Source organism: Bos mutus, chromosome 1 (genome assembly GCF_027580195.1).
Source record: "Bos mutus isolate GX-2022 chromosome 1, NWIPB_WYAK_1.1, whole genome shotgun sequence".
Lineage (NCBI taxonomy): Eukaryota > Metazoa > Chordata > Mammalia > Artiodactyla > Bovidae > Bos > Bos mutus.
The window spans coordinates 82,575,897-82,601,007 of NC_091617.1; the positions used below are offsets into that span (position 1 = coordinate 82,575,897).

At 41.6% G+C, this 25,111-nt stretch overlaps 1 long non-coding RNA gene across 1 annotated transcript; it reads left to right on the forward strand.

The window, feature by feature from the left end:
• The first annotated feature begins 229 nt into the window (after window positions 1-229).
• On the forward strand, window positions 230-11,585 carry LOC138989841 (uncharacterized). Its single transcript, XR_011465977.1, has 3 exons — window positions 230-394; window positions 531-613; window positions 10,418-11,585. It is a non-coding gene; the product is annotated as an uncharacterized lncRNA (long non-coding RNA).
• The last annotated feature ends 13,526 nt before the right edge of the window (window positions 11,586-25,111 follow it).

Consider the following 25,111-nt stretch of genomic DNA (forward strand, 5'->3'; position numbering starts at 1 on the left):
AGTATCTCAGCATGCCCCACCCTACCCTGTTTTCCTCCACAGACGCATTTAACACCTCAGCTAGTCTGTTACACAATACCTCCTCAGAGTGCTAAGTGCAGACATGAGTGAACACAGTACACTATTTGCTCATGGCACCTAAGCCTCTCCAGTCTTGAGGCCCACCCCTCTCCCTTCTCTGGTAAGAGAGGTGACTCATCTCTGCAGCTCTTTTGGATGCAGAGATCTGACTCTCTCCAGCTCTATAGTTACCAGGAAGGGTTGTCCCACTCCAGCCGAGACAGCCATAGACCCCACTAGGCCAGTTAAACCTTAGGGTCAAACATAATAGCATTAGGATTTAACCAGGTAGACATAGTTGGAAAATTTTCCATTTTGAGATCTGGGAAAAGAGGTGAGTTTTCTGTCACCTGGAAAGTCAGCTCCCTACCCTCTCTCCTGAGTTTTCCTTCTGAAACAAAAGTGTTTCTTCTGGGAATGGAGTGGGAGGGTGACAATCCTTGCTTTCTTCTGGAAATCATCTTTCACAGGTTGAAGTCAATGGGGTGCCAGAAACTGTTACCTAGGTGGCCTTGGATCCTGTTTGTGACCAAGCTTGCCACAGCACACGCAGGTAAGGATGACTGATTATCACCGTGAGCCCCGGACTCTGACTTCAGGAGACTGGGGCATACTTGCATCTCCTGGCACAGGATGCCAGTCCCTGTTTGTTTCCGCTTCAAATGGCAACCCACTCCAGTACTCTTGCCTGGAGAATCCCATGGACAGAGACGCCTGGTAGGTTACAGTCCATGGGGTCGCAAAGAATCCGACACGACTGAGCGACTTCACTTTTTTTTTCAAGGACATCTGATTTCACCCCCTCTCTTCTTCCTTGATTACTTCCTCAGTTATGAGAATTAGGGTGGGCCCTCTGGTCTCTGAAGAAACGTGATGTTTTGGAAGTGACTCCTGCCCTGACTGCTCTAGGTAGGCCTGATTTGCCAAAGGACACCTCATAGCACCTTGTCACATGACTTGCTGCAAAACCATCTCAGGTATTGTTGCAGGAAGGAGGACCCCTTCCAGGGCCCAAAACTGGGCTCTTGTCTAACACTCGGAAATGAATTGTCCGAGGAGACACGTGTGCTGACAAAGCAAGAGACTTTATTGGGAAAGGGCACCCGGGTGGAGAGCAGTAGGGTAAGTGAACCCAGGAGAACAGCTCTGCTGCGTGGCTCGCAGTCTTGGGTTTTATGGTGATGGGATTAGTTTCTGGGTGGTCTTTGGCCAATCATTCTAATTCAGAGTCTTTCCTGGTGGCGCACGCATCGCTCAGCCAAGATGGATGCTAGTGAGAGGGATTCTGGGAAGTGGACGGACAACCGGTGTCTCCTTTCGACCTTTCCCGAACTCTTCTGGTTGGTGGTGGCTTATTAGTTCCATACTCCTTATCAGGATCTCCTGCCATAAAACAACTCATACAAATGGTTGCTATGGTGCCTGGCCAGGGTGGGCGGTTTCAATCAGTGTACTTCCCCTAACAGTATCAACACATACAGAAAGTGTCTTCTGCTTCTGGTGTCTGCCTGTTTTAAACAATGATCATAATGCCACTTCTAGTGCTGCTTAGCATCTTGTCTCAGTCATAGGTGGCTGTGAATCCATATGGAATTCCTGCTGCTGGTCCCAGCAGACTTTGCCTCCATCTCCAGTTTCTTGCCACCCCGTGACATTTAAGAGGCATGTACTAACTCCAACTTGATCTTCCTCTGCTGGCTCTGGCACTGTCCTTCCAAATGCCTGCAGTTTCTGACAGTGTGTCTTGTCCATCTTTGGTTCCCTTTTGCTTGATGGGCAGCCTTCCAGAAATCTTTCAGCAGGTATAAACAGGGCTGGACCTAACCACGAATATCTGCAGCAGACATCTCCTGTTCTAGAGAGATTCCATCCAGTTTCTTTCTTTCTTTTTTTTTTTCCATCCAGTTTCTTAAGAAACTGTGTTGGCTGAGGCTGGCACACCTGTCTCCAACCCAAGAATTCTCAGTTTAGTAAGCGTGCCTATCACTGTGCTCATTTTAGGCTATCAGAAGCATCTGTTGTGAACAATGCAACCTCCCCAAAACCTGAATGCAGGTTCCAGAGCAGTTCCCACACACTGCTAATCCAGGAGCACCCTAATTTATGCTATATCATTTTTCAGTTCTTTACCTAGCTTAGCACTTTGACAGTTATATTCTCTGTCTCCCTATAAAGAATTGAAATCTCAGGTATTTCCACTGGGGCTTTAGACTTGAAGAGTCTAGGTTCAAAATTTAGCTTTCTTTCTTACCTGTATATATCCTTGAGTAAATTACTTCTTCTTCCTCAGTTTTCTCATCTGTAAAAAAATGAGGATACAAATACCTACCTCATTGAATTGTTATGAGGACAAAATGAGAAAAAAAATACAGTTCCTGGAATATAATAAGTGCTGAACAGCAACCAAAATTATTACTGTATTATTACTGTCCCTTCCCCCACCAATTCTAGCTATGTCCTCAGGAATGCCTTATCCTTTGCTTTAGGTAGGCAAAAGAAGGAGCGCAAGGAAGAGTGGAAGAACTCATAACCTCTATAATCTAGATGTGATAAATAAACATGAAGAAATGAAGCGATTTAGAAAACCCAGAACCCAAAACCAGACTTTCTGAACACTCACCAGGATCCTGTCCTCTAACTTCTTTTGTCTGGGCATTTGTAATATTTAAAAAAGAAAGAGATTGCCCTTAAGATGTAGAAAAGCGGTTTGCTTCTGGTCATACAATATCCAAACTCAAAGACCACTGAGATTAAACCATGGTTACCTTTGAGTTGTAGACCAAGGGACTAGGAGTAGGGGTGGAGGGAGACCTTTTTGTTTCTGTCAGTAAGCTTTTTTTTTTTTTTAATTATTTTTTGCTTTGCTGGTTCTTTGTTGCTGCATGGGCTTTTCTCTAGTTGCGGTAAGCAGGGGCTATTCTCTAGTTGCGGTGCACCGGCTTTTCATTGAGGTGGCTTCTTGTTGCAGAGCATGGAGTCTAGGGCATGCGGACTTCCGTAGTTATGGCACCTGGTCTCAGTAGTCATGGCTCCCAGGCTCTAGAGCACAGGCTCAGTAGTTGTAGCACACGAACTTCGTTGGTCTGCAGCATGTGGGATCTTTCTGCATCAAGAGTGGAACAGTGTCTCCTGCGTTGGCAGGTGGATTCTGTACCACTGAGCCACCAGGGAAGCCCCTCAATAAGCTTTTGACGTTAAAAGACAAATAAACAACTGTGCACAAATATACATGTTTCAAATTAAAAAAAAAAAAAAAGTTTTAAAAAGCCTTTCCCTAACTGATGAGATTAAATTAAGCACCCTGCTAACTATTGTGCAATCTCCTTTGCTTCCAGCCCCAGATCTCTCTGTAACTGGCCTAGAAAACTGTGAGGGCTCCCAGGTCACCAGCACACAGGGACAGATTCTCTGACCCTGTTTATGACAGCATCGCAAACACATACTTAACATATTTTGGAAAGGCTGCCTGCTTCTATTACTGGTACATGAAAGTTTTGCTCCGGTAGCAAATCTCTAAATTTAGATGCTTTTCAGGATGAACTCTGAATGATCTTTGTCCCCAGCACTAGTCAGGAATTGGAGGGCACCTTGCTTTTTATTTATCAATTTAAATACCAGAGGTGATGTTTTATAATGTGAAATATTTGAAGATTGCCATATTATTGGAAAATATAACAAACACAAGGGAGTATCTATGATTTCTCCATTAGGCTTCTCATAAAATTACACCTTGGGTTCCTTTTTTATTTCCTTGAGTGTGCAAATAATTATTATATTAGAGTAATACATCATAATAGTACTTTGTACACTCAAGTGAAATAAAAACAAAGCCAAGGTAAAAATTCTTATCCTAGTAACTCTATGGAGGTGATTAGAATGAATCCGGTTTAGGAATTTAGTTCAAGACGCTTAAATGTTGTCATTTTATTTGAAGAAAAGACAATTTGACTAATGAGAGAAATTTAAGGAATGCTGAATTTAATGGAGAATCAGCTCCTTGAGAGATTGGCCCCAACAGAATATTTTTTTGTCTGTACAGTCAAAGATATTTTTTGTGTGTGTACAGTACAAGGTATTTTTATATTTATTTTAAAAATGTTACTGGGATTTACTTGACAGTACAGTTTCATGATTTGATGTACATATATATTGTGAAATGGTTACCCCAATCAAGCTAATTAACATATTTAACATAATTAACATATTAAACATAATTAACATCAGACAGTTACTGGTTTCTTCTTTTCCTTTTTTATCACAGACGTTTATTCTTAAACATATAATAGATTCTAAGACAACACTTCATTCTAGCTATAGGTGGCAACGGTTATGGCAGGGAATCCAAATGTTTAAACAGGAATAGAATTAAAACTCATCATCACCTCAGGCACAAGGAACAACTTAATTTTTGCCAGGGTTCTAAATTCCACCTGTGATCTGGGGGCCCTTCCCTGCAGCGTTTGCTTTTAACTCTCCAAGTTTCTTCTGCTCCTCTGTTTTTGATTGAACACCTTATCTTCCTTGTCCATCTTCTTGGCCTGCTTGGGCTGCTTCAGGGGCTTCTTACCACCTTTGCAGCTGGACATGGTGCCTGCCACCCCTTTCCCGGCTTCTTTTCCTTTTCTTAAGTGGCGAGAAGGGGCTTCCCAGGTGGGAAGGGGAAGGTATATAAATGACTATTAATTCCCAGGTGGCTCAGTAGTAAAGAATCCACTTGCCAAGGCAGGAGACAGCAGGAGATGTGGGTTAGATCTCTGGACTGGGAAGATTTCCCCTGGAGAAGGAAATGGCAACCTACTCCAGTATTCTTGCCTGGAGAATCCCATGGACAGAGGAGTCTGGAGGGCTACAGTCCATGAGGTTGCAAGAGTCAGACACAACTAAACAACAACAATAGAAGCAGAGAACAGAATGGTTCTGATAGGAGCTGGGGTTGGAAGGTGGCAGAATGGAAAGATGTGGATCAAAGGAGGTAAAGTTTCGGTTATGCAAGGTGAATAAGTACTAGAGATCTAACATGTGACAACATGAATATAGTTAATAATATTTTACTGTATACCTGAAGTTTGCTAAAAGTGTAGATGTTAAGTGTTCTCACCACATGTGGCTGCATGCTCAGTCATGTCCGACTCTTTGTAGCCCTCCAGGCTCCTCTGTCCATGGGATTTCCCAGGCAAGAATACTGGAGTGGGTTGCCATTTCCTTCTCCAAAGGATCTTCTCAACCTAGGGATTGAACCCACATCTCCTGCGTCTCCTGCATTGGCAGGTGGATTCTTTACAGCTAATCCACCAGGGAAGCCCTCTCTGCTTCTAGTTTCAGCATTTTTTAGACTCCACACACAAGTGATGTCATTAGGTATTTATCATTCTGTGTTTATTTTCACTTAGTGTAATGTCCTTTACATGCATCATGTTGTTGCACATAGAAGATTTCCTTCCTTTTTAAGGCTGGATAATATTCCAATTCATGTATATACCCAACAGTGTTTCTTTATGGAGAGTCAAGAAGGTAACTTTGGATTCAGATGGACTGGGTTCAGATCCTAACTTTGTTACCACTGACACAGTGATAGTGAATGGTTTATTTAACTGCTCTGATATTCAGCTTCTTTGTATGAAATATAATAATACTGTCTTCCTATAAGAATTAAATGGCTGCTTCTGGTAAGGGCACATAGACCCCAACAAACAGTTAAGTATTATTCAATCAGGACATAATGGTAGATATTATTTTGTAAAATATAATAATAATTACTATTATGACAGGACATGATGATGCACTGACAAATCTTCGCAAAGATCTGTTTAACAAGAAGCAACATGGGGTAATGGAAAAAATACACAGAAAAAAGAGGAGTCCTAGGGAGCCCTGCCATAACTTAGTCACACTGCACACCTCACCTAATCTCCTGGGGTCTCAGTTTCCTCATCTGTAAAAGGAGCACTGTGCTTTGCACCCATGAAGTTGTTTGGCTAAAGTATTTCTAGAGGCCTGTCTAGTTTTAGAAGTACAGGAAAAAATCTGTGAATTTTTTTGATTGAAAGGACTTCAGTGGAAAAGTTCTTTTGTTTTAACAAGCACCCAAATCAGGACATTCCTGGGGGCATATAGAACTCTTTAGGAAAGAGCTGGGTGGATATAAGAGGTCACGAATGACCAGAAATCACGTTCCAACTCTGAGAGTGAAAAGCCTGCTTGATAGGGTAATGGGATTTGGGGAGGACGCAGCTGCTTCCTTTGGGATCAAACTGAACTCGGGTCCTCGCCTGAACCTTTAAAACAACTCTCCCACACCCTCCCCAAAGCCTTTCCCGGCTGAATTCCTGGATCAGTGCCACCTGTCCCTGCAGCCCCACCCTCCCTCTAAGTCACCCCACTCCTGTGCCTCACCTTAGTTTGCCCTGCTCACAGCCCTTCTTATGAGACTCATTGCTTCCCCAAATTTAACCCCAGCTCTTCCTATTTTTACTTCTCAACTCAGGAACTTCTGGAGTACATAATCACATGCCCTAGGGAATTATGACAGTACTGGCTCTCACTCTCCCTCTTACCTTCTCATTATTAATCTCTTGCTTTAGAAAGAAGAAATACGTAGTTTGTAAAGTTCCTTTCCTCTAAATTTTAAAGTATTATGTGCCAACTGTAAAAAACTTGAGAGGGATAAGGAAGAAATTGGATATCATTTATAATCTTTCAACCCAAAGAGAGCTACGTGCTAGCAATATATTTCCAATCTTTTATTTCTTTGTATCTGTATTTATAGTGTATCTATAGCTATTTATTGGAGAAGGAAATGCAACCTACTCCAGTATTCTTGTCTAGAGAATTCATGGACAGAGGAGCTTGGTGGGCTATAGCCCTTGGGGTCACAAAGAGCTGGGCATGAGTGACTAGCACTTTCTTACTTTCTATAGCTATTTATACATATTTTTGAATATTTAATAATATATACATGAAAAATATACTCTTGTGTATTACCATTTAATAGGCGGCTTTCTATTTCCTTCTCTCTGATCTAGGTTGACCTCTTGGCAGTCCCAATGACACTGACCTGCAGTGTGGAACTGGCTTATATCAGCATGTTATTACTGAGATGAGTTAGAGTTCTACATGCTTAGATATCACTTCCCAAACTGACGGCGATTTAGGCTCATCAACTCTGCAGACATGAATCCCAGGACAAATTTATTGTTTTTTTAAAAAATTTCTTCAGTTCAGTCGCTCAGTCGTGTCCAACTCTTTGCGACCCCATGAATTGCAGCATGCCAGTCCTCTCTGTCCATCACCAACTCCCTGAGTTCATTCAAACTCATGTCCATGGAGTCGGTGATGCCATCCAGCCGTCTCATCCTCTGTCGTCTCCTTCTCCTCCTGCCCCTAATCCCTCCCAGCATCAGAGTCTTTTCCAATGAGTTAACTCTTTACATGAGGTGGCCAAAGTATTGGAGTTTCAGCTTCAGCATCAGTCCTTCCAATGAACACCCAAGTCTGATCTCCTTTAGGATGAATGGGTTAGATCTCCTTGCAGTCCAAGGGACTCTCAAAAGTCTTCTTCAACAACACCACAGTTCAAAAGCATCAGTGTTCCCTTATTTTTTATTTTTCATTTTATTTTTATATTCCTCCCTTTCACTTTTTGTTAAAGAGAAATTGGCAACAAGATTAAATCTTTCATTCAAATATTACTCAGTTTCAATTGAACTAACTGTGACAGTTAATTAATACCTAGTGAGGATGTGTATTAAGCATCGGGATGGGTTAAGTCTCTTTATTTTGATGCTTTTGGGAGCTTTGCTGACACTGGGAGCTTCTGTCCTTCGTGCGAGTAGGTGTGCTCAGTCGCTTCAGTCGTATCCGACTGTGACCGCACCATGAACTGTAGCCTACCGGGCTCCTCTGTCCACAGGGATTCTCCAGGCAAGAATACCAGCGTGCGTTGCCATTTCCTTCTCCATCTGTCCTTCCCAGGGTTAGCAAATCCCTACCAATAGCAAAAAATTTCCTGGAAGCGCGAACCAACCAACTCAAGATTATATCCCAACCATCTGCTTTATTAGGTGTTCACAGGACTCAGCTTTGGGCCACTGTTCCCTTGTCCTAATCCCCCCAGGGCTATGTACCTGACAACTAAGGACAGCCCCAGTGCCCCAGAGTTGACTGAAATCATTCAAACTAGCCAACCTTAAACCTGCTTACCTTTATTCCTTCCTGTGAAAACCATAATGAAGGCTCTTGCCCACATTTTCCCCTCAATTCCTCCACTCCTCATCAACCCTTCTGCTCCCCCACATGGCCGTGTTTGGCACAATGTACCCCTTTGGGAACTGTGAACAACAATCTTTTCAATGGCAATCACCTCCTCCTGTGCTGGCCTCATTATACTTGAATAATGATAAAACTTACATCATAAAACTTCCCTGGTGGTTCAGGGGTAAAGAAATCTCCCTGCAGTGCAGGAGATGCTGGAGACGCAGGAGATATGGGTTCGATCTCTGGGTAGGGAAGATCCCACGGAGGAGGGCATGGCAACCTACTTCAGTTGTCAGAAGAATCCCATGGACAGAGGAGCCTAGCAGGCTACAGTCCATGGGGTCGCAAAGAGTTGGACACGACTGAAGTGACTGAGCACGCATGCACATCTTAAAACAGATACTAAAGTTGACAATGACTAAGATGATGGGTGAAACATTGTGACCACGTAAGGGAACAGTCGGGCTGCAAGATGTAACCAACAATAGTAGTCAGTAGTACCTGTCAAGATACCTGAGACATGACTCTTCTATAAGGTAACTGCCTTGATATCCCTGGGATGCCAGGCTGGTGTAGACTTGGGAACCCAAGAAGCGAGGATCAAGATTGTCTGAGGTTCCAAGGCAAGGATTTGGTTACAAATCATTCCCATTCTATTAGCGGGTTCAGAGTAGAACTGGCCACAAGATAAGGATGTAGAGGTTATTATTGGTTATTATTGAATTATTGGTCCAGGCACCTCATATTGCTCAGGAATGAAATTTGCCCTGGAGTGTAAGGTGAACTTGCAGCTGAGAGAGAGGTGAATATAAAGCAGAGCAGGGAGCCGGGCAGTGCTAAGACCTTTCGTTTTTTTTTTATTTCACAAGTTTCCAACCTTTTTTGAAGAACTATTGGGAGCTGGGGGACTTCAGGTCTGGTTGATGGGTCTGACCCCATTCAGAATCAGAGAACTTCTATTTGAGATACTTAATGGTAACAGCAAAGCTTGGTGGGAAAAGTGTGGCAGTGGCAAGTGCAGACAAAGAGCTAGAAAGAACAAAACTGCTGAGCACTCAAATTGTCTGAGGGAGTCTCTGTGCCATTAACTGTAGCCAGGAGCTACCCAAACTCCTGCTGATGTCACCACCAGAAGTAAAATCTGACTCCTCCACACTGTTACCTTCACTAACAAAATGCTGTGTCTGTCTTGTGTGCTGAGGGCAGGACCAAGAGCTGGTGTGAGGGTGCTGGCTGGGTGGGCAGCCAGAAGGGCAGAGCTAGGAGGCAGGGGCTTGGCAGAAGCCAAGGGCTGGGTCACAACAGGCTCAAACAGGATCCGGGTGAGCTATGGTCGTAAAGAGGCATTAGATTAGTAAACCATCAGAGGGAAGCTGGGTTCTCTGGTTTACACACAGATTCTGAGCCAGGGGAGTGGATAAGGCAGAAATTGAGGCTGGAGGACTAGAGACAGCACCAGGAAATTTCCAAATTTCGGGCATAGCTCTCCTTGGGTTAAGTTTTTTCTCTTTAAAAAAGAAACTGGATTAAGTTGAGTTAATCAGGGATGGCTCAGGTTTTTTAATTGAAATTTAATTTGAAAATTAATTTTTACAGACAGTTGCACCCACAGGATGGTCCTTCTAGGCCTTCAGGGAACCAGACCTTTCAGGGAAGTGCAGTGCCTGCCTGTACCCTCCCTTCCCCAGAGGCTCATGACAGATGGCAGGCTGGTCCTTTGGCAGAGGGCATTCATTTGTGCATCAGGGATCAACTTCGGATTTTTCTTGCAGGACCCAGCCTCCCACCTCTGGGGAAAGGAATGAGGGGTGGAATTATATAAAATATAGAAAGTAGTGTAAAAATATGGAATAAGCCACTCACAATTCCACTTTTCAAAGACAGTCACCTGTCTTCTGCAACTGTGAAATAGACATAATTACTATGCTGGATTGTTACATGAGATGAGAGAGAAGCTATTTAACATTTTGATAAGTTTCATTTGATTCTTTCCATTATGCACTTTAAGACTGGAATCACATTGTATATACATATTTTTTTCCTCACATTTTCCCTTAACAAATATCGTGACTATTCTCTCTCTCTCTCTCTCTCTTTTTTTAAGGCCTACCGTATGGCTTGCAGTATCTTAGCTCCCTGACCAGGATGGAACCCAGGCCCCTGCAGTAGAAGCACAGATTCTTAACCACTGCACTGCTAGGGAAGTCCTTACAACTGTTCTCATGGTTACAACTATACTGTGTGTGCACGTGTTCCAATACAATTACCTACAAAGCAGATGATGCATCAGATTTTGTTGGGGGACAGCTGGCTGACTCTGGGTATAGAGAGTCCAATGGCTGGCCTGCCCTGGTGCAGAACAAGGGGTAGCCATTGATAATGTCACGATTGAGAATGAAAAATGAAGATGTTCTGCTCCAGGATTCAGAGGTTAATTGGTCACATTTCTCCTTAGAGGAAACTCATCATCTATGACGGATAGGGTGCTGGGGGATAAGTTGGCACGAGATGAGATCTAAACAGACTGCCTTTTGTTTAAATCTGTTTAAACCCCAGTTAGTCTGGGGTTCTCTGGGTCCATGTTTATATCTAAAACAGTGGTATGAATTCTGTTAGAGAGGAAAGCTAAGACCTTATCTGGAAGTGAAATTCCAGGAAGCCCCAGAAAAGATGGGTGATTTTTGTTCTCTGTGACCCTGCCTTCCACCGTAATTTTGGAAGTATATGTGGGCCCTGCCTCTGGGGGCAGATTGTGTGCAGGCCAGAGCCAAGGATTTGACAAAAAAACTTTTTTAAACTGTCACTTTGAATGATTGCTTTACATTCTATCACATGATCAAAATATAATTTATTTATCCCTTTTCATTATGCTGAGTATTTAAGTTGCTTCTAGTTTTCTGTTAAAGTACTAAAAAGCAGTGGTCCCCAACCTTTTTGGCACCAGGGACCAGTTTTACAGAAGACAGTTTTTCCACAGACCAGGTCAGGGGGCTGGTTTTGGGGTGATTCAAGCTCATTACACTTATTGTGCACTTTATTTCTATTATTGTTATTACATCAGCTCCACCCCAGATCATGAGGCATTAGACCCCAGAGATTGGGGACCCCTGCAATAAAAAACATGTTGTCACATAAATCATTCTCTTAAATTTGACCTGTTTTATGAGTATTAGATGGGAAGAAAGCTATTTTAACATTTTGGTGTGTTCCCTTCTAGTCTTTTTATTCAGCATTTAAAAATTATTAGAATCACTCTGTATGTATAATTTTATTCCGCCTTTTTTATATTTCTTAGTAATATATCGTGACTATTCTCATGGTTATGGTTTGTTTATAGATATGATTAGGTCAGCATCTGAAAGCCTAAGTCCCTTGAAACAAAGTGAAAGTGTTAGTCACTCAGTCGTGTCCAACTGTTTGTAACCCTACAGACTGAAGCCCACTCTTCTGTCCATGGGATTCTCCAGGCAAGAATACTAGAATGGGTTACTATGCCCTTCTCCAGGGGATCTTTCCAACCCAGGGATCAAACCCTCATCTCTTATGTCTCCTGCATTGGCAGGTAGGTTCTTTACCACTAGCGCCACCTCGGAAGCCCTTAATGAATGGTAGTCCTTCTCTATTCTGTTTTTCTGTCACTCGACTGAACTGGGCCTGGAGTTGCCATCTCAGATAAGGCACTGCAATCATCATTCTCATAACTGGGGTATGATTCTTTTGTAGGGGAAGGAAGCCACAATCTCTCCAGGCCTTTTGATGTTTTGTTTCTTATTACGATATGCTGGATCTTCGATCTTCATTGCGGCACGCAGGATCTTTTTTGTTGCAGCATGCAGGCTCTTTAGTTTTGGCATGCAAGATCTTTAGCTGTGTCATGTGGGATCTAGTTCCCCAACCAGGGATTGAACCTGGGCCCCCTGTATTGGGAGTGTGGAATCTTAGCCACTGGACCACCAGGGAAGTCCAGTGATTCTTAAATTATATGGTGTCTTAGAATCACAAATACTTATGGGCCCAATACTTAGGATTTCTGATTTTGTAGGTCTGGAAACTTGCATTTCTAACAAGTTCTCAGTTGATCCTGCTGCTGCTGGTCTGGAAACGCATTTTGAGAACTTCAGGCCTACAACTTTTACTACTCTTTTTGTCCTTCTGACTGACTCCTCTCATCCTTCAGGTCTCAGTTTTGATTTTATTACCTCTGAAAAGTCTTTCCTAAACCTGAAGTCTAAATTAAGCATCCACCCTTTGCACTTTCAAAGGCCCCTGGACTTGCTTGTGCATAGGACTGATCATAGTGTCTTATGACTTGTCTGTATCCCCCATGAGACTACAACTTATTTAGGAAAGTGACCATGTCTGTCCTGTTCATGGCTGTATCTTCAACACCTTGCTTAGTGCCTGATACACAGTAGGTGCTCAATAAATGTTTGTAGACTGAATGAGTGAGCCACATCCTGGGTAGTTGGAACCAGAGCCTAGGGATTCATGAGGATGGAGCAAGTAAAGAAGTAAGTTCTAATGGCCAGTGGCCAGGCACGTCTAGGAATTCAGAGCTAAGGAAATAAGCAGAAAAATGTAGGAGCTATACATCCAGGAACTGGACCTCAGGAGCTTGGTCCACCCTCTGGGTTTTGAGAGCAGAGCAGAACCTACTATTATAGAAAATAAACAGGGACTTAAGCTTCAATTTCTGATTAAGATGCTTGATCCACGGATGAACCTGGAAGGCATTCTATTACGTAAAATAGGTCATACAGAGAAAGACCTAAATCCCTTCTGGGGTCTTTGCTAAATGACCAAGGTGCTTAGTGAGGTTTCCAAATTCTGCCTGATCAGACTCAAATGTGTCCCAGATCTAGGTGAGCACTGGGAATTTTCCAGCTTGCAACCTCAACCACTGATAATTTCCCATGATTGTTTGTGAAGATTAAATCAAATAATTCATATGAAGGATATTGCAGGGGATTGTTATCAGGAAAAGGGCTTCTAGGATGCTGGCAATGTATTTTTTTAATCTGGGTGGTACTTACATGTGTGTTCACTTTGTAACTATTTGTTAAACTGAACATATTCTGTATATATATTATACATCTCAATAAACATTAAAAGAAAGAATATATATAAAAAAAGAAAGAATATAACAGTGCAGACATATCAGATCAGATCAGATCGGTCGCTCAGTCATGTCCAACTCTTTGTGACCCCATGAATCTCAGCACACCAGGCCTCCCTGTCCATCACCAACTCCCGGAGTTCACTCAGACTCACGTCCATCGAGTCAGCGATGCCATCCAGCCATCTCATCCTCTGTCATCCCCTTCTCCTCCTGCCCCCAATCCCTCCCAGCATCAGAGTCTTTTCCAATGAGTCAACTCTTCACACGAGGTGGCCAAAGTACTGGAGTTTCAGTTTTAGCATCGTTCCTTCCAAAGAAATCCCAGGGCTGATCTCCTTCAGAATGGACTGGTTGGATCTCCTTGCAGTCCAAGGGACTCTCAAGAGTCTTCTCCAACACCACAGTTCAAAAGCATCAACTCTTCAGCGCTCAGCCTTCTTCACAGTCCAACTCTCACATCCATACATGACCACAGGAAAATATAGTAGGTGCTTAATAAATGACAGTCAACCTGATTAAATGAGATAAGATATGTAAAAGGTCTGGCACAAAATTCAGTGCACCATGGGTTCAGGATCATTTCCTGTAAGTAAATTTTTATGCAAGTATGTGTGTGCTCAGTCGCTTCATTCATGTCCAACTATTTGCAATGCCATGGACAGTAGCCCACTAACCTCCTCTGTCCATGGAATTTTCGTGGCAAGAATATTGGGATGTGTTCCCATGCCCTCCTCCAAGGGATCTTCCTCACCCAGGGATCAAACCCGTGCCTCCTGCATCTCCTGCATTGCAGGCAGATACTTTACCTGCTGAGCCATCAGGGAAGCTCCTTGTGAAGGTATAACCTACAAAACAAAAACAAAACAACAACAACAACCCAAATACACAAAGTATAAGCACACAGTTCAGTGAATTTTTCTTAATGTGAACACGCTGAAGTAACCAATAACCATGTCAAGAAATATAACTGAATGGTTCTTTATATAAAAGGGTATGAAATGAGATTTTTCTGATGTCTCAGAATTTTGGCCAAATGCTCAAAGCCAGTAATAAATACCTCTCTCCCTTCTAAACAACGTTGTCAGACATACTTTTAGGATCTCCTAAAATATTACAGGAAAAAAAAAGATACCAGACTTGTGGACACAACGAGGGAAGGAGATGGTGGGACGAATTGAGAGAGTAGCATTGAAACGTATACATTACCATATGTAAAATAGCTAGCTAGTGAGAAGTTGCTGTATAATACCAGGAGCTCAACCCTGTGCTCTGTAACAACCTAGAGGGGTGGGATGGACAGAGGTGAGAGGGAGGTACAAGAAGGAGGGGATATATGTATACATGTGGCTGATTCATGGTGTTGGACGGCAGAAACCAACACAACATTGTAAAACAATTATCCTCCAATTGAAAAAAAAAGAGGACAGAGCTGGTCCTGAGACTAGCAGCCTCTGCCACCCACCTCCAGCCTCACAGGGGACTAGGATTTTAAAGGGGGCTCATTTCAGAATCTGCCTTGGAGGGAGTGATGTGGTTAAGTAATGGACTGACAAGGAATTACAGCCCCTGTGCTTCTGTAGAACCAGAGCATAGGATTAAGAGAGTTTGAGGGAAGCCTGACATACAGACTCTGAAATTTGAGGTGGAAGGTGGGAATGAGGTTAGGCACTGGTGTTTGCTTTTGATCTGGAGAATTCTGAAAGTAGAAAGTGGGCTGGAGAAGGCTATGATGGTATTGTTCAAGAGAGGGCAATAGTTTAGTGGAGCATGAATGGTGATTTCCCTGGCCAAATGGATGCTGCAGTGGGTAGTGGGCTTTCAGTTGCCTGGATGGGGTCCTGTCCCAGAGGGCTATCTGCCAGGAATCCAGGAGTATGAGGAAATGGTGGTTATCTCTGGAGGTCAAGAGATGCAAGGGTGGATTGTATTAAATTAGCCAGAGGGTACAAGACATCACCCACATCAGGGAACCATGCACAGCAAAGATACCATGTGGCCTCTGACAAACCCACAAATGCTCCCCCTCTGAAGACCTAGTATGTGACCCTCAGCCAAGTTAGCCAAGAGAAACCACAAACTGCACCAGCCTGAGTTAAAAGACCATTCCCTTCCCCCTAACCCGATCCTGGAAGAGCCAGAAGATGAGGTGAAACAAGAGAGTGAAATTGCAGACCACACATGCCTTCTAACCTAGTGTTGATCCCCTAGCCACAGGTCAAGCCTGAGGGGTGGAGAGCAGTGCAGAATTCGATGTGAGTTGTTTTTTTTTTTTTCTCCTTACCATGGACTGGATTTTTTTTTTAAGGTCTCCAGCTGAGGTTATTCCTATAGCCACAAGAGCCTAAAAAACTTTAAGATCTTCCTGAGATCCTGTCCAGGGACTAAAAAAAGAGATCCGGTGAGGCATGTTAAAGGACAGTGTTAGGAGACAAAGCCATTTCCTGTTCGTACCTTTTGAGTTCAGTCCTGTGTGTGTGTGAGCATCAGCTGGGCTATGACAGTGAGGAGAATTTCTCCTCCACTATTAAAGTACACTTTTCTAGAGATTAGAATTCACTAAGTCCTGTCTCTCTCCTGTGGACAGTCCTAGGTAAATGCAGGTAGGTTCTCTCTCTCCTCTTTCATTATCAATATGTATGTGAAGGTTTTCCAGATGATTCTCAGATCATTTAAAAATGTACAGTCCCTCCACCATCAGTTACATTTTAAATTCATGCCTTCCATGTATCAAAGGCATTCTGGGCCCCTTCGCAGAAATTGGAGTCAGACAGACCTGATTTGTCTGTCTGCTATTATTAATTGCAGAGCCCTTCTCTGAGCCTTAATTTCCCCATCTGTAAATATGTACCTAAGATACAGACTATTAAGCAGTTAAATGCAAATACGTAATAGGATAAAATGCCCAGAACAGCACCTGACACATAGCAAGTGCTCAATAGATGGTTAAAATGATTAATATTGTTTTGTATAGTATCCCATCAAACTAAAATATATTAGTTTGGTTATATATTTTCTGTAGCTGTAGCTTTTTTTAATGTTTAAATTTTCTAAGGTTTGTTGTCTAAACTATTCAAAACAGCGCTAGCAAAAAAGCTTTGGCCCTGAATGCAAATTTCTTTGGCGCTATATTCCTAGAAGTGAAATGATTAGGTCAAATGTGTAAACAGTTGTATACTAGTTGGTACCAAGAAAAACTGGGCCAATTTGAAATGCAAATTTAACATCTGGGTGTATTTATTTCCAAAATCCTGGAAATAGTGATACTTTAAAAATATTTACATTTGTGATGGGTGCTGAGACCTTCTCTTTTATGTAAGGCTCAAAATTTCAGACATTTTGTAAGTGTTTTCAATCCCTTTTGCCTTGTATACCTTTTCCCAGTCTGCATCATTTGTGGTTGGCTCTTTTTCCATTTCATTGTACCGAAATATATAATTTTATATATAAAAATTTACATCTTATACAAAAAAATTTCAATGTATTTGGTTCTTTAATACATCAGCAGCTTAAAATAGTGAAGAGTAGGTGTTAAATACTTAATGTTAATTCATTTGCCAATATTAAATGTTTCATAGGTGTTACTTATTTTGTGTATAGTAGGTGCTTCAGGTCTGGTATCTTGAATATATTTCTGGGTGCTCAACTCGGTTTAATTTTGTCATTTTTTCCTGATTTTAGCTCCATAGAAAACAGATTTCATAATTATGATTACATCCATTTAAATGATCATTCATATTCTTGGTAGTTTTCTCATATTAAATTTCACTAAGGAATTTTAGTTTTTGAAATATCTTATTGTATTTTAGTTGTCATCTCCTGTAACCTGTATCTAAACTTTGGGTCAATGTTCCTCCCATTTTAGTTTCTCTATATTTCTGATTTTTTTCTATTGTGAACATGGGCAGACAGTATACATTTAAAAATAAGAAAAATGTGATACATAGGATCTTTAGTGGTAATAAAATGAAGTACAAGAGGGTAGCATGATTGTAACTTCGTGACTAAGTGTTGATTGAAATAGGCAGAGAAGTGTGGGCCATTCTCTTACTGGTTTCTGGACATGGGCTCCCCAGGCTCTCCTGTTTGTTGAGGACTGGAACATTGTACTCTTCTTGATTACAGCTCTCAAAGAACTGCATCAAAACTCAAATGACCAGGAATAGTCTTGACACAGTACAGGTAGTGTGTTTGTATTTGCTAAATACATAATAATATTACCTTGATTTTTTTTCTTTTTTTATCCTGACTGATAATATTTTCCCTATTATTAGTGGTAGTTTAAACAAAAGGGGTGATTCCTGTCATTTCTGTAAGCTGATTTTGCTCCCAGACATGTTTGAATAATAGAGACTGGATTTACCCTCAACCCTTAAACAGCTAGAACACTGGACAAAATATCCATTAAGAAAAATTATTTTTGGAATTTGGATGGCAACTAGAACAGATCTGTAGCCCCTGAGAGAAGGAAAAAAAAGTGAGGTGAGTTTTACAATTGACTCAGCGTACTGCCTGAGTGGACTTAGTGTAGGACGAAGAAACTCTTTGGGCTAAAAGATGTAAACTGGAGTTGAGACATTAATGTAGCTAGAAGTCATGGGGCAGAGTACAGGAGGGGAGGGAAAGGCACAAAGAAAGAGTTCTGGATAAGTCCTTGGCTCAGTGATCTGCACATGTGTGAGGGGAAGCTACTGATGCTACAGAAAGGATCTCCACAAAGTAGGAAACTGAACCATTCCTGGAGTTCACACAGAGCTGGGAATAGTCTGCTCCAGCAGGCAGAGTAGAACGAGCTCATAATTTCTAAGGCATCAGCTAGAGATGTCAGAGGAGTATTTCCTTAGTGGTGAGGCTAAATTAGGCCTAGACTAAATTAAAGGCTGCTCTGGCCTCAAGGAATGCTTTGAAAAGAACAAACTGATTCTAGGTAACTTAACTGTACACCAGAACAAAATCTAACACTAATTGAGGAAATTTAACAAAACCGAGCCCCCAGGTGTGAGATTTACATTATCGGGCATCCAATAGAATAAATTACCAGGCATGTAAAGAAGTGGGAAAATAAGATCCATAAGCAGGAGAAAATCAACCAATATAAACAGACTCAGAAATGACAGAGATGATAGAATGAGAAAACAAAAATGTTAAAGCAGCTTTTATAAATATACTCCATATGTTCAAGAGGGCGAAGGAACACCTGAGACAGAAATAGAAGATGCAAAATGGATCCAAATAGAACTTCTAAGGATGAAAATATAGTAAATGAGATTTGTTGTTGTTGTTCAGTCACTCAGTCATATTTGACTCTTTGTGACCCCATGGATGGCACCATTCCAGGCCTCCCTGTCCTTCACTATCTCTTAGAGTTTGCTCAAACTCATGTCCATTGAATCGATGATGCCATCCAACCATCTCATCCTCTGTCACCCCCTTCTCCTGCCCTCAATTGTTCCCGGCATCAGAGTCTTTTCCAATGAGTCAGCTCTTGGCATCAGGTGGTCAAAGTATTGGAACTTCAGTATCAGTCCTTCTAATGAATATTTGGGGTTAGTTTCCTTTAGGATTGACTGGTTTGATTCCTTGCTGTCTGCAGATAAGATACTGCAGAAGGAAAAAAAATCAGTGAAGCTGAAGCCATAGCAATTCAAATTCAAAATGAGGCACAGAAAAAAATCTATCATATTGCATAACATGAAAAGTTTTTTTTATGAGATTGCACCAATTCAGTTACTTGTATCTTCAGGCTCCAATTCCAATCCCTGGTCAAGAACTATGACATGCCTCATAGCCAAAAAAACAAAAACATAAAACAGAAGCAATATTGTAACAAATTCAATCAAGACTTGAAAAATGGTCCACATCAGAAAAATCAGTCTCCAATTCTAATTCTAGTTCTCTTGCTACTTCCACCACTGCAGTTATTTCTTTCACTGAAATCTTGAATCCCCTAAGGTCATTCATGAGGACTGGAATCAACTTCTTCCCAGCTCCTGTTAACCTCTGTTTGACCTCTTCCCATGAATCATGGATGTTCTTAATGACACATAGAATGGTGAGAATCCTTACCAGATGGTTTTCAATTTACTATGCCTAGATTCATCAGAAGAATCACTATCTATGGCAGTTATAGCCTTATGAAATGTTGCTTGCTTTCTGGCTATTTTGTTCCATTGTTCTTTTTTCCTCTCATGCTATCTTCCTTTGTGAATTGATGATTTTTTGTAATGGTGTGCTTTGATTCTCTTCTCTTTATATTTTGTGTGTCTACTGTAGGTTTTTGATCTGTGATTATCATAAGGGTTACAGAAAAATGGTACATCAGTTCAGTTCAGTCGCTCAGTCATGTCTGACTCTTTGAGACCACATGGACTGCAGCACGCCAGGCTTCCCTGTCCATCACCAGCTCCCAGAGCCTGCTCAAACTCGTGTCCATTGAGTCGGTGATACCATCCAACCATCTCATCCTCTGTCGTCCCCTTCTCCTCCCGCCTTCAATCTTTCCCAGCATCAGGGTCTTTTCCAGTGAGTTGGTTCTTCGCATCAGGTGGCCAAAGTGTTGGAATTTGAGCTTCAGCATCAGTCCTTCCAATGAATATTCAGCACTGATTGCCTTTAGGATGGACTGGTTGGCTCTCTTTGCAGTCCAAGGGACTCTCAAGAGTCTTCTCCAACACCATAGTCAAGAGCATCAATTCTTCCAGCACTCAGCTTTCTTTATACTCCAACTCTCGTACCCATATATGACTACTGGAAAAACCACAGCTTTGATTAGACAGACCTTTGTTGGCAAAGCAGTGTCTCTGCTTTTTAATATGCTGTCTAGGTTGGTCATAGCTTTTCTTTCAGAGCAAGCATCTTTTACATTCATGGCTGCAGTCACCATCTGCAGTGACTTTGCAGCCCCCAAAATAGAGTCTGTCACTGTTTCCATTGTTTTCCCATCCATTTGCCATGAAGTGGTGGGACTGGATGCCATGATCTTTGTTTTCTGAATGTTGAGCTTTAAACCAACTTTTTCACTCTCCTCTTTCACTTTCATCAACAGGCTCTTTAGTTTTTTGCTTTCTGCCATGAGAGTGGTGTCATCTGCATATCTGAGGTTACTGATATTTCTCCCAGCAATCTTGATTCCAGCTTGTTCTTCATCCAGCCTGGCATTTCGCATGATGTGCTCTGCATATAAGTTAAATAAGCAGGATGACAATATACAACCTTGACGTACTTCTTTCCCAATTTGGAACCAGTCTGTTGTTCCAACTGTTGCTTCTTGACCTGCATACAGATTTCTCAGGAGGCAGGTCAGGTGGTCTGGTATTCCCATCTCTTTAAGTATTTTCCACAGTTTGTTGTGATCCACACAGAGGCTTTGGCATATTCAATAAAGCACATGTTTTTCTGGAACTCTCTTGCTTTTTTGATGATCCAGCAGATGTTGGCAATTTGATCTCTGGTTCCTTTGCCTTTTCTAAATCCAGCTTGAACATCTGGAAGCTCACAGTTCACATACTGTTGAGGCCTGGCTTGGAGAATTTTGAGCATTACTTTGCTAGCGTGTGAGATAAGTGCAGTTGTGTGGTAGTTTGAACATTCCTTGGCATTGCCTTTCTTTGGGATTGGAATGAAAACTGACCTTTTCCAGTCCTGGGGCCACTGCTGAGTTTTCCAAATTTGCTGGCATACTGAGTGCAGCACTTTCACAGCATCATCTTTTAGGATTTGAAATAGCTCAACTGGAATTCCATCACCTCCACTAGCTTTAATCATAATGATGCTTCCTAAGACCCCTTTGACTTCACACTCCAGAATGTCTGGCTCTAGGTGAGTGATCACCCTGTTGTGGTTGTCTGTGTCATGAAGATCTTTTTTGTATATTTCTTCTGTTTATTTTTGTCACCTCTTCTTAACATCTTTGCTTCTGTTAGGTCCATACCATTTCTGTCCTTTATTGTGCCCATCTTTGCATGAAATGTTCCCTTGGTATCTCTAATTTTCTTGAAGAGATCTTTAATCTTTCCCATTCTATTGTTTTCCTCTATTTCTTTTTATTGATCACTGAAGAAGGCTTTCTTATCACTCCTTGCTATTCTTTGGAACTTTGCATTCAAATGGGTATATCCTTCTCTTCTTTTCTCAGCTATTTGTAGGCCTCCTCAGACAACCATTTTGCCTTTTTGCATTTCTTTTTCTTGGGGATGGTCTTGATCGCTGCCTCCTGTACAATGTCATGAACCTCTGTCCATAGTTCATCAGGCACTCTGTCTATCAGATCTAGTCCCTTAAATCTATTTCTCACTTCCACTGTATAATCATAAGGGATTTGACTTAGGTCATACATGAATGGTCTAGTGGATTTCCCTACTTTCTTCAATTTAAGTCTGAATTTGGCAATAAGGAGTTCATGATCAGAGCCACAGTCAGCTCCTGGTCTTGTTTTTGTGGACTGTATAGAGCTTCTCCATCTCTGGCTGCAAAGAATATAATCAACCTGATTTCAGTAATGACCATCTGGTGATGTCCATGTGTAGAGTCTTCTCTTGTGTTGTTGGAAGAGGGTGTTTGCTATGACCAGTGTGTTCTCTTGGCAAAATAATAGCTTTTGACTTGCTTCGTTTTGTACCCCAAGGCCAAATTTGCCTGTTACTCCAGGTATATGGAGGTATATATTGATATATATAGTCCATTTTAAGCTGATAACAACATAACTTTGATCATATATAAAAATTCTATCCTTTTGCTCTCCCTCCACATTTTATATTTTTAATATAACTATTAACAAATAGTTAAATCTATTAACAAAGCAATGCAAAAAGGCAACCTAGACAGCATATTAAAAAGCAGAGACATTGCTTTGCCAACAAAGGTCTGTCTAATAAAAGCTGTGGTTTTTCCAGTAGTCATATATGGGTACGAGAGTTGGAGTATAAAGAAAGCTGAGTGCTGGAAGAATTGATGCTCTTGAACTGTGGTGTTGGAGAAGACTCTTGAGAGTCCCTTGGACTGCAAAGAGAGCCAACCAGTCCATCCTAAAGGCAATCAGTGCTGAATATTCATTGGAAGGACTGATGCTGAAGCTCAAATTCCAACACTTTGGCCACCTGATGCGAAGAACCAACTCACTGGAAAAGACCCTGATGCTGGGAAAGATTGAAGGCGGGAGGAGAAGGGGACGACAGAGGATGAGATGGTTGAATGGTATCACTGACTCAATGGACACGAGTTTGAGCAGGCTCTGGGAGTTGGTGATGGACAGGGAAGCCTGGTGTGCTGCAGTCCATGTGTCTCAAAGAGTTGGACTTGACTGAGCGACGGAACTGAACTGATTAACAAATTATTATAGCTATTATTTTAAAATACTTTTTCCTCTAACTTTATATTATAGCTAAGTTAATAACACACCACCATGTTCTAATATTAGACTGTTCTGAATTTGGTAGTATACTTACCTTTACCAGAGTGTTGTATATTTTCATGTTAGTAATAGCGTCCTTTCAACATTTCTTGTAAGACAGTTCTTGCTTTCTGGAAAAGTCTTTTTCTCTTCTACATTTTTAAAAAGCTTTTTTTTGATGTGGACCATTTTTAAAGTTTTTATTGAATTTGTTACGATATTGTTTCTGTTTTCTGTTTTTGTTTTCTTGGCTGTGAGGCATGTCGCAGCTCCTGACCAGCCATGGAACCCACACCCCCTGCGTTAGACAGTAAAAAACCACTGGACTGCCAGGTGATTCTGAAAGACATCTTTGACAGTAAAGTATTGGTTGGCAGTATTTTTTCTTGCAGTGCTTTGAATATGCCATCTCACTCTGTCCTTGCCTTCAAGGTTTCTGCTGAGAAATCCACTGGTTATCTTATGGGAGTTCTCTTGTATGCGAGGATTTTTTTTTCTCTTACTGCTTTTAAAATTCTTCTTTTTTTTTTTTAATCTTTGAATAAAATGTTTTCTTACAATATATCTTGGATAATACCTTTTCTCATTGAACTATTTTGGGGATCTCTGATTTTTATGAATTTGGATGGCTAAATCTCTCCCCAGATTTAGTAAGCTCTCAGTCATTATTTAAATAGGCTTTCCTCTCCTTTCTCCTTCTCTTCTCTGTGACTCTAATAATGCCTAGAATATTATCTTAATGGTGTTCTATAAATCACCACGAAGAAGGCAATGGCACCCCACTCCAGTACTCTTGCCTGGAAAATCCCATGGATGGAGGAGCCTGGTAGGCTGCGGTCCATGGGGTCGCTAGGAGTCGGACACGACTGAGCGACTTCACTTTCACTTTTCACTTTCATGCATTGGAGAAGGAAATGGCAACCCACTCCAGTGTTCTTGCCTGGAGAATCCCAGGGAGAGGGGAGCCTGGTGGGCTGCCGTCTCTGGGGTCGCATAGAGTCGGACACGACTGAAGCGACTTAGCAGCAGCAGCAGCAGCATAGATCACCTAAGCTTTTTCATTCGTTTATACTTGTTCTCCTCTGGATAATTTCAAATTATCCATCTTCTACGCACAGATTTTTTCTGCTTGACCAACAGTCTGCTGTTGATGATCTCTAATGTGTTTTTCGTTTCATTCATTGTATTCATTGCTAGAATTTTTACTTTTTTATTTTTTGATTTCTGTCTCTGTTAAACTTCTCATTTTGTGCATCTGTTGTTTTTCTGATGTTGAATTGGGTTTCTGTGTTTCCTTGTAGTTCACTGAGTTTCCTTAAAACAGATATTTTGAATTCTTTATTGGGCAAATCATAGTTCTCCAACTCCTGGGGGTCAGTTACTGGAAAGTTATTATAATCCTTTGGTAGTGTCATGTTTCCTTGATTTTTCATGTACATTTAAGTCTTGCATTTTTCTCTTTGCATTTGAAGAAACAGTCACCTCCTTCCATTCTTGCTGACTGGCTTGAGAGAGAAATAGAAGTATCTTCTGTTAGCCCTGTTAAGGATTCTGACACTTTTCCAGACCTTTTCTATGGATATTTCTACTCCACCTATTCTTGTTCCCTCCTGTGGGGTTAATTCTTAAGATTGTATGCAAAACCAGGCTGGAGGCTGACAGCTTTCTCTTTGTTTCCCCTAGAGTGGTGCTTAGGGCTTCCCTGGTGGCTCAAATGGCAAAGAATCTGTCTGCAAATCTAACTGGAGACCAGTTCGATCCCTGATTTGGGATATCCACTCTTGATGAAAGTGAAAGAGGAGAGTGGAAAAGTTGGCTTAAAGCTCAACATTCAGAAAACTAAGATCATGGCATCCGGTCCCATCACTTCATGGCAAATAGATGAGGAAACAGTGGAAACAGTGGCAGACTTTATTTTTTTTGGCTCCAAAATTACTGCAGCTGGTGACTGCAGCCATGAAATTAAAAGTCGCTTACTCCTTGGAAGAAAAGTTATGATCAACCTAGACAGCATATTAAAAGCAGAGACATTACTTTGCCAACAAAGGTCCCTCTAGTCAAGGCTATGGTTTTTCCAGTAGTCATATATGGATATGAGAGTTGGAGTATAAAGAAAGCTGAGTGCTGGAAGAATTGATGCTCTTGAACTGTGGTGTTGGAGAAGACTCTTGAGAGTCCCTTGGACTGCAAAAAGAGCCAACCAGTCCATCCTAAAGGCAATCAGTGCTGAATATTCATTGGAAGGACTGATGCTTAAGCTCAAACTCCAATACTTTGGCCACCTGATGCGAAGA